The 8,826-nt window shown below is 33.9% G+C and overlaps 1 protein-coding gene across 1 annotated transcript in view; it reads left to right on the top strand.

Moving 5' to 3' along the window:
* Positions 1-2,191: 2,191 nt before the first annotated feature.
* LOC150077140 (potassium voltage-gated channel protein Shaw-like) overlaps positions 2,192-8,826 on the top strand; it is a 312,952-nt gene continuing 306,317 nt past the window's right edge. Inside the window, exon 1 of the mRNA XM_090386920.1 lies at positions 2,192-2,284. The gene's annotated coding sequence lies outside the window, so the exon portion shown is untranslated. The remainder of the gene's footprint in view (positions 2,285-8,826) is intronic.

Raw genomic sequence — 8,826 nt, 5'->3', positions numbered from 1 at the left:
TTAATACACATGGGTAGATGGATGATCATAATATCTCGGATAACTCTAATTTGAAATATTTATATTTATTAATCATTTGAAAATTTGATAGTATGTTATGTTCCTATAATCCCTCTTAACATTATCGCTAACTTTGGCCAAGATGATCATTCTTTCATGGTGTTCCGGTTTCCGTTTCCTTTAGTGTAATTTATATTTCCTAAGGAATTTAGTGATGATTTAGCACCTTCAAGTCAAGTTATCATGACAGAAACTATCTGCATCAATGAAAATGCTTTTCTTTTATGGTTAAAGCACTCCTACAAAAATCTGAAATAGAAGCACAGAGCACCAGGAAAACTTTTTTGATTATGGATGAACATCTATTGCATTGTTTTTATCAACCATAGAATACTACCAAAAATTAAACTGAATTTGAACTTCTTTGCTTGTCACCATATATGGCTCATATTCTCCAACCTTATGACCATTCTCTGTTTAAACCACTGAAAATATTTTATCATCATGAAGCTTCTACATGGGAAAAGCATTTATCTGCTTTTCCCACGTAAGCAGCTTTTTGGCACATCAGCATCTTAGGCCTTATTTTCGTGCAAGTGCAGCATAAATAGATCCATGGTGGGCATACGGTGCTATAAGCAGTAGATTCACTTCTTTTTGTTTTGTTTTTCTGAAAAACTTGATAATTATAGCAGCCTCTATCAGTTCTTCGAACATCTTGGAACTCTATCACTAGAGGAGGCATACCTCCACACTCCCAGGACCATCTCATCTCAGACAGACTACTGCCTGCTTAAAATGCCACAGAAAGAACACGGTATAGATGCTGATTTGAAACGCTTTGTGAAGATTAGGGAAAAACAGAAAGGATATCTTTGGAGAGTTCACCAGTTCTTCTCCCTAACTATTACGCATCCTACTGGTTGTTAGATAAACCCATCCCATTTTCGAACAAGTTAGTGAACAAACCGTACTCCATCCACACCACTTTCAGGTCGCTTACCAGAAGTGAATCTTATTATTTGGTAATTGACCATAGTTCGATTCTGGATCTGACTATGGATGTATCCCTGTGTTGGGCATATATCTTTCTGATGTGTCCCAGTACTGATGACCATGACACTAAGTGTGATACGTTAATTTTAATGTATTCTTTATTTTTATCTGCATTACTTAATTTCTTCTTATTTTGTTGCAACAAGGTTTTTGCCTTTTTCTACTGCATATTATTTAATTATTTAACTTAATCTCTGTTGTACACGTTAATCCATTTTGACATGCGCCTGCTGTAGAATATCCTGTCGTTTTTGTAAGCCTCCAGTTACGTAGCTGTGTGCACAAATACCGGGTGTGGCATATGTATATTTGCGTGTGCTCATAATATGTTCTTTGCAGGGGGAAAGGAATTTTCCGATGTACATCCATGGTAGCGTGTTTTGCCCCGGCTATACTTTTTCACGAGCAGTTTTTATAATTTAAAGAAAATATTAAAAGTATGTATTTAAGACCAACCGATAAATATTCAGCGTTTATGTTTAATGGCAGGCAATATTATGACTAGGCATGATACCTGATAATCCTCGTTAATATTAAATCCCAAAATATTTTATTCTCAATCGAAAATAATATTTATTTAATATTTTATTATCAATAGGCAGTATGAGATTAAAGTTTCATATACACTTCATATATGAAGTGAACAGAAGATACGTAAAATTCAAGCAGATCGAACTGACTTACATTTTTCTTCAGGAATACTAGTATGATATTATTTTAGATATCACTACTGCCCTCTATTGACATTTCTTCTGACTTCCATGTTTTCTGTTCTCCTACACGCTGAGTGTACGCCAGTCAATAATCTTCCATTTTTTTCCATTTTGCCTCAGATAAACTAATTTAACTGAAATTTATTTCCTAAAATAACGGTATCAATAAAGGCCTCTTTAATAAATAAAAATAACAAATAAATCACGTTTTTTCTGTCAGCTATCGAGGTGTAATCACAGCATATATTTCCTCCCCTCTTGTCTAATTTTATCGAAAGCACGAGGGTCTCTATGGCAACAGAACGCTGCGCTTGGCTAAAGTAGGCTTGAAATTAGCAAATGACACAATGCGCGCGCACCTTTCGGTGTCTGGTATAGTGATGTCGGGCATTGTGCTTCCGCCATAGCAACTTGTAAATGTTAAAGCACCTATCGGACTCAGTCCTGAGATAATCGTTCGCAATGAAAGGCTAATTCCTAAGTTGATTAGACTAGCTACCTCAAAATGTTGTCAGGTAAGCACGTTTTATTATTTGGTGTACGCAGGCTGTTTTAGCAGACAAATACATTTAGCTGCCCAAACTCGCTTGTCGTGTGCTATTCGAGCAGACGTTTATTCATCCTTCTACATTTCAGGTCCTTGCTTGCTTCTTCCTACACGAAAAGGCTCATGCGGCCAAACCTCCATGTTGTTCCTAATTCGATAACAGAATATATTCAAACCCTCCCCCAGATATATTGTGTAGTCAATTTGCTATCTTGTATTTATATTCTTGTAAATTAATTACTGTGGAATATGTTTTTCTTTTCTTTTTTTATTTTTCATAATACATGTGCAGTTAACGTCTACCTGCAACTACCTTCTAGGCAACAAATTAAATATTGTGCAATCGTATAACTTTTATGGATCATAGATCCAATATGGAACTAATATTTATAATTCACAGATAAAATGGTAAAATTTTAAGCTGTTCAGTTGCAAAGAATGCCTCAGGTGTTAAATTTATTTCTGTATATTAGTGTGCTAACATGCATATAAAGAAATGCAACAGAGATATACGTCGACTGTAAATCGTTCTTACTATCTGATACTGGGAAATTACTGTTTGATTACCGTACAGTTTCCCTGTCCATTATATATATTATCTCGCTGTTTATCAACAGTAGTTTTCACCAGAGAATATTATTTCGTTCGAAAATATGCATATGTTTAATTTATGGTCTCAAAGCCTTTAGTTTTGAAAGGTAATATCAGTAGATTATGCTGACCAAAAAAACCCTATTTCAGGTAAGCTTTGTATAACAAAAATATTTTTATTATACGTTATTTATTTATTACTTAGAAATTTATATTTGTAGGATTATTATAAAATGGTTAATTTATATTGTATGAATGTTTGTATATTTATCTATTTATCCTACTTTTTCGCTATTGTTTGTTAATCTATCTATTATTTGTTAATCAATCTATTGTTTGCTGATCTATCTATTAACCTAAAATATTCATATCCGGATCGATTTAAAGGGCCATTATTCCAGGAATAGTGATTCACATATTTTTAATGAAATAGTTAAGATGACAATCCCCGATCTTTTTATTATTCCAGTATATTATTTACTTTTCTCTCTTTCCATTCCCAGTTTATCTCTTATCTACATTTCTTTCTCGCTGTGTAATCTCTCCTCATCTTTCTCTCTCCATTGAAATGCGTAATTGGTAAAGGAATTTAATATAACAGAAACCGAATTTAATCTTTTTTTTTCTGAATTAAGAAAAATTATAATTTATTACCGTATTATTAGTGGATTCATTGTTTTAGGCATTTTATAAGTTAAATCTTAGTCTCTAATTCACTGAAACGAATTTACATATTAGTCCTTTTTAGTGGTTGTTTGTTACCTTCATCAGCCTCTTTTATTTCAACCCTTCCTTTAAAATCCTGCTTTATTTATTATTTTTTTTTTACTTTATGCATTACGCTGGTTTCTTTCATTGTTAGAAGCGTGTTCACTCTTATAATTAAAATCTTCAGCATCCACAACTTACTTGAGCCTTCCAAACCAGCTTATCGATCTGTGTCATTTCCTATCAGCTCGTTAACTTCGATTTAACAGAACATTTCTAAGAATCTCTTTCTTCGCGAATGCCTTTACGAAGTTAATCATCATAAAATGTTTCTCCCAGGACATTCATAAAAACCAAATCATTACACATGGGTAGATTAATTTTGGTTGTTCTCTCAAGTTTAAGATACTTCTATAACCATGATATTAATTGTACCTTTTCAACAGGAGTTCTTTCAGTCTATGGGGTTTACTTTCCACATAAATGGATTATATAATCTTAGAATTCCTAAGATATAATTGTAATTCTATCTACAGTTGTAACAAGGTTAGCCGTTCTTTTACAATGGGATCCACTTTCATAAATAAAAAAACCTCAGTTTTCTGTTATACCAATTGAGAAGTGTGGTTTCGTACAATAGTCCAGAAGAAAGGTCTCTTCCTCTTTTTTTTATGCATGGTCAAATTGAGTAAATATCGGCTACGATCAGAGGGCTTAAATATTCATGGCCAAATCGATCAAGCTGTCCACCATGGGATAAATACCATCTGCCTGTTCAAAAATAGACAAAAAAATTTAAGTTCCATTATCCTAGGTAGTAATATATCGTCTAGCTTGCTGGAAATTCGTTTTATTAGTAAATATGACTCAGGGGTATAAATCTCTTTGAAGGTTTATCACACGACGAGATCCCAATGTCACTACTCACATTGCAGTTTCAAAAGTTGTTTGTTTGTAGTTTATGAGGATTTAAATGAAAAGATTTCATGATTCTTTACATAAACATTTCCGGAGAAGAATTTTTCACTGTTTTTAAATAAATGTACGTATGTCGTTATTTTTTTATTTTATTTTATTTTTTCCTCTGTAATTTTAATAATCGAAGAAAAAATAACAAAGTTGTGGATAAAGTGAATATATCTAGTGGAAAGTAGTTAAAAGAAAAGTCGAGGTTTACTTTATAATTTTGTATGAAATTAGAAAAAACTTATTCCAGAATAATTGTGAGCAACAGATTGGAATTTATATATTTATATATTTGAATTCGTAGATCGTAATTAAAAATCAAAGATGCTAAACTGCATTAATTTATTTGACATTTTGCTGTTGAATTTGAGTCAAAAAATGAAGTAAATAACTGTAAACCCACTTTACTGCATTGCAAACGTGAGATATGCAGGGAAAACAACCCTACTGTCTGAAATATTACGGTTTGTAATAATGCCTTATTAAAAGAAAGTTGCACTTCCGAAGTTATATTCAGTTATAAAACAAATAAGTTAACATTTATTGAAGTTTTAAAACTGAATAAGGAGTAATTACGTAATCTGAATTAATATCGAAAATGCAGGCGAAAAAAAGGGTTTATGAAATAGTGAAATATGAAGGAATTAAACTTGTGGGCAGCCAGTTGCACGACTTCAACACGGTAATTTATATCTGGCTATTATTTATATCTCAGAACTTGAAAATGAGTAGGCAGGACTACAATCTGTACATCGAAAGATAACTTGATTACAGACGTTGTACTTTATAGAATCAAGTTATCAGATAAAAGGAGGTGATTTTGGTGTTAGAGATAACGACAACTGCACGAAGTTCTTATTACTAGATTTATCAGTAGCAAGCGAAGACATATAATAGGCTATACTGAAGAGAAAGTTATTTTTATTTTAAAATGTGCAGTACAGTACAGTACTGTATTTCAAACTGCTCATTTTGTTATTTCTTGCACGAAGTTCAATTTTCGTTTTATCATTTTATTATTATTTTTTTGTTAAAACAAAAAAAATAATGAATTATTATTATTATTATTATTATTATTCCCCTAGTGTGCATAACATGTACGTTACTTGAAAGGGTAGGTTTCTTTAGCTCCTCCTTAAGAGTAGCTCCTCTCTGAAAGAGTTCTCTCCTTAAGCATGTTCGTATTTCTTACCTAGAAATTCGCAATGCGCATGCGCTTTCGATAGAGTTGATTGAAATCTTAAAATACGATTATAATTTTTTGGATAAGAAAAAACATTGTGGGAAAATAAAACGGGGGTACGTTTTAATTTTTTCAAACATCCTCTTTATGAAACCTTAAGATTTCTAAAACTTCCTATTCCCTTAAATAAAATTTCAAGTAATTCTTCTCTCTGACATAAAAAGATGTCCAAATGAAACATTTACAGCTTAGAATTGCTGTGAAAAGGAAAGGGGAGTTTGCTTTTTTGTTGGGAAAGAACATATCCAGTTTATGTTTATTCCTTCTTGTCATTAGGCCGCTTCAATATGAGCCCTTCTTGTCGTCGGAAAATATCAAGGCAATATTCTAGCTCTCTTTCGGTTCACTTGAGTATGATTGTGCCAATCGTTGCAACAGTATCAGTGACCTTCTGTTGTAGTTTCTTTATTTTGTGTACCTTTCTTTGGTGCACAATGTTCTTGACACATTCCCACGAGAAATAGTTAAGTGGAGTTATGTCAGGAGAGCGGAGTAACTAAGGGATTTGGCTCCTCTACCGATCGAGAGACCTGCAAATGTTACATCAAAGCAATCTCCAACCTCCTTTCCTCAATGTGAGAGAGCACCAACTTGTTGGAAAATATTCATTTAAGTTAGAAAACTGAAGAACAACGTGATTTTGCAACACCTGTAAGTAACTGCTTCTGTTCATAGTAGGTTTGTCAAAGAAAAATTGTCTCAAGATACAGTCGTGCAAGGATATGCAAATTTACATTTGGGTTGTCACGTTCCATTTCTCATTCGACGTGAGAAGTTTGGAGCTCCAGATCAAAGGATGTGGTAATTCATTCTCAATGTGACATAAAAGGCAGCCTCATCAGTGAATATCACACGTCTTAAGAATCCATTATCCTCATCCAGCCGTTTCATCATGGTCGTGGCGAATGCACAGTGTTGTGAACAATTATTCGGTTTGAGAGCTAGTACAAGTTGAATCCTATTGAATCCTACCTCTGTAGTACTATGTGCACTGTTAAGTGTCGAATTCATTGCTATGTGTGCGCACGGATTTCTGAGGACTATACACAAATGATTCTCAGATCTATTCCGCATCCTCCGCACATGCTTTCATGCCTGCCTCCAGGGTGCAGTGAGATAATTGCAATTTCTATAAATTTCTTAAGCCATTCATATATACATGGTCTACTTTGTGGTGTCCTTCGGTATTTTTCCTAAATATACGCTGCACCTGAACGTCCGATTTGGTCCCAATGAATCACTATACGTACTCACATTGTGCCGTCTTCTGGAGGGTCGTCATTTTCATTTTCTGAGTGTTCTCAGTTACCTTCAGTCAACTGGAACAAACAATTCTCTTATAATAAACTTTTTCAGTTTTCAGTTGCTTTTCAACATTAAAGCGTTAAATCTTACGCCTCCATTCGGAGGGTTATATTTATTCTAGTTGTAAAGGTTTTAAATGGACACCCTGCTTTTCAGACCTAATGCAACTATTGTTTTGGAAACTTTGACTTGTGTTTATGAAGACAAGAATTTATTAAGACACGGTAATAAAAATTCTGGCTTACGTTGTGTATCCGTTTTAACTAAATTAAATTACATTAATTTAATTTTGGTTAATGTATTAAAGTAACCAAATGATATTGAAATTGGCTGATACTGAAAATTCAAATTATTTCCTTCATTGCAATTACTTAACGAGGTACTCAATATGATTTCCGGTTTTTCATTTAATTCTTAATAGTAATTAAAACGAAATTAGCCTAAAGGTTACACAGGTCTGCAAATGAACCTTTTGTAATGGGTTTTAATATTTTTATGTGATCTTCAATTTGCTATGCTGATTTCAACAGTGGCTTTAATAACCCAGATAAAATAAAGTAAATTAGTTAGCCATATGCATTTTTTTCCATTTCGATAAAATAGATCACGGCATCAAATATTAAAAATACAATGAATTAACTAAAAACTATAAACAAAATATAAGATAAATGTAATGAAATGATTTCAAAGAGACATTTGTTTGAGTGAAACGGACGTCCTTTACTTTAAAAAGAGCATTTAGTAGACGTTCGTTTATATAATCTTTCGCCGAAATTCTTCCTTTTCAATGCATCTAATTGTAGGGTAATGCATTTGGGAGAAGAATCCTGGAGTTGCATGTAAGCTAGGAGGAGAGGAAGTAAAAGGGATTCAAGAAAAAAGACTCTGATGTCACAAGTCAATCTGACATGAAATTTTCCGTGCAGTGTAAACAGGCAGCTAGGATACATGGCATTTTGTCCATGATTTATAGGATCTTTTCTAGTAGTAAGAATCCCTCTATATACGACAATGATTAGGCCTCTTTTAAAATATTGTATTCAGGTCTGGGTACTGTACCAAAAATGACATGGAACTAGAGAAGGTTCAGAGAACTGCGACTAGATCAGTGATGAATGCAAATCGATATACATATTAAAACACTCAGGTATTGACTGCAAAGTTTGACATCTAGACATCCAAGATATGTGATAGAGGTGTATAAAACACTGAAAGGGTCGAGTAAAATGAATTCGGAAGGTCTGTTCTCCCCCCTAAGTAAAAGAACTAGGAGGCACTAATCTCAGGGAATAACAGAAGATTGGATATCATGAAATTCAACAGGGCAGCGGCTTATCGAACTCTGAAATAAGTTCCTCCCAATGTGCAGAGTCAGTGGATCTGGTTAAGTTCGGAGCAGAATTGGACGGGAACCTTACGGGAATGAGAACAGTATGAAGATTCTGTTTATTATTATTTCTTCCTGATGGGGGGTTCCACCCCTTGACGGTATTGGTATCAAGTGCACAGGGTGTTGTTATGTCCGGTACTACTGTTGGTCGAGGAACTCTTTGACTGTTCTAGAGGTGTTCACGATTGCGACATTCTGGAGTTCCTTGTAGATGTTCTCTGGGAGACCTACTTCTGCTAGGTTCTTGTGTAAGGTCTTTGGCACCATATCGATGTTGACACGACGATCGGGATTGTCGTTACTTGTT

Source organism: Mastigoproctus giganteus, chromosome 12 (assembly GCF_048544385.1).
Source record: "Mastigoproctus giganteus isolate SK-2022 chromosome 12, ASM4854438v1, whole genome shotgun sequence".
Classification (NCBI taxonomy): Eukaryota; Metazoa; Arthropoda; class Arachnida; order Uropygi; family Thelyphonidae; genus Mastigoproctus; species Mastigoproctus giganteus.
Note: the sequence above shows the minus strand (reverse complement) of the source record. Positions and strands in the feature narration are given on the sequence as shown.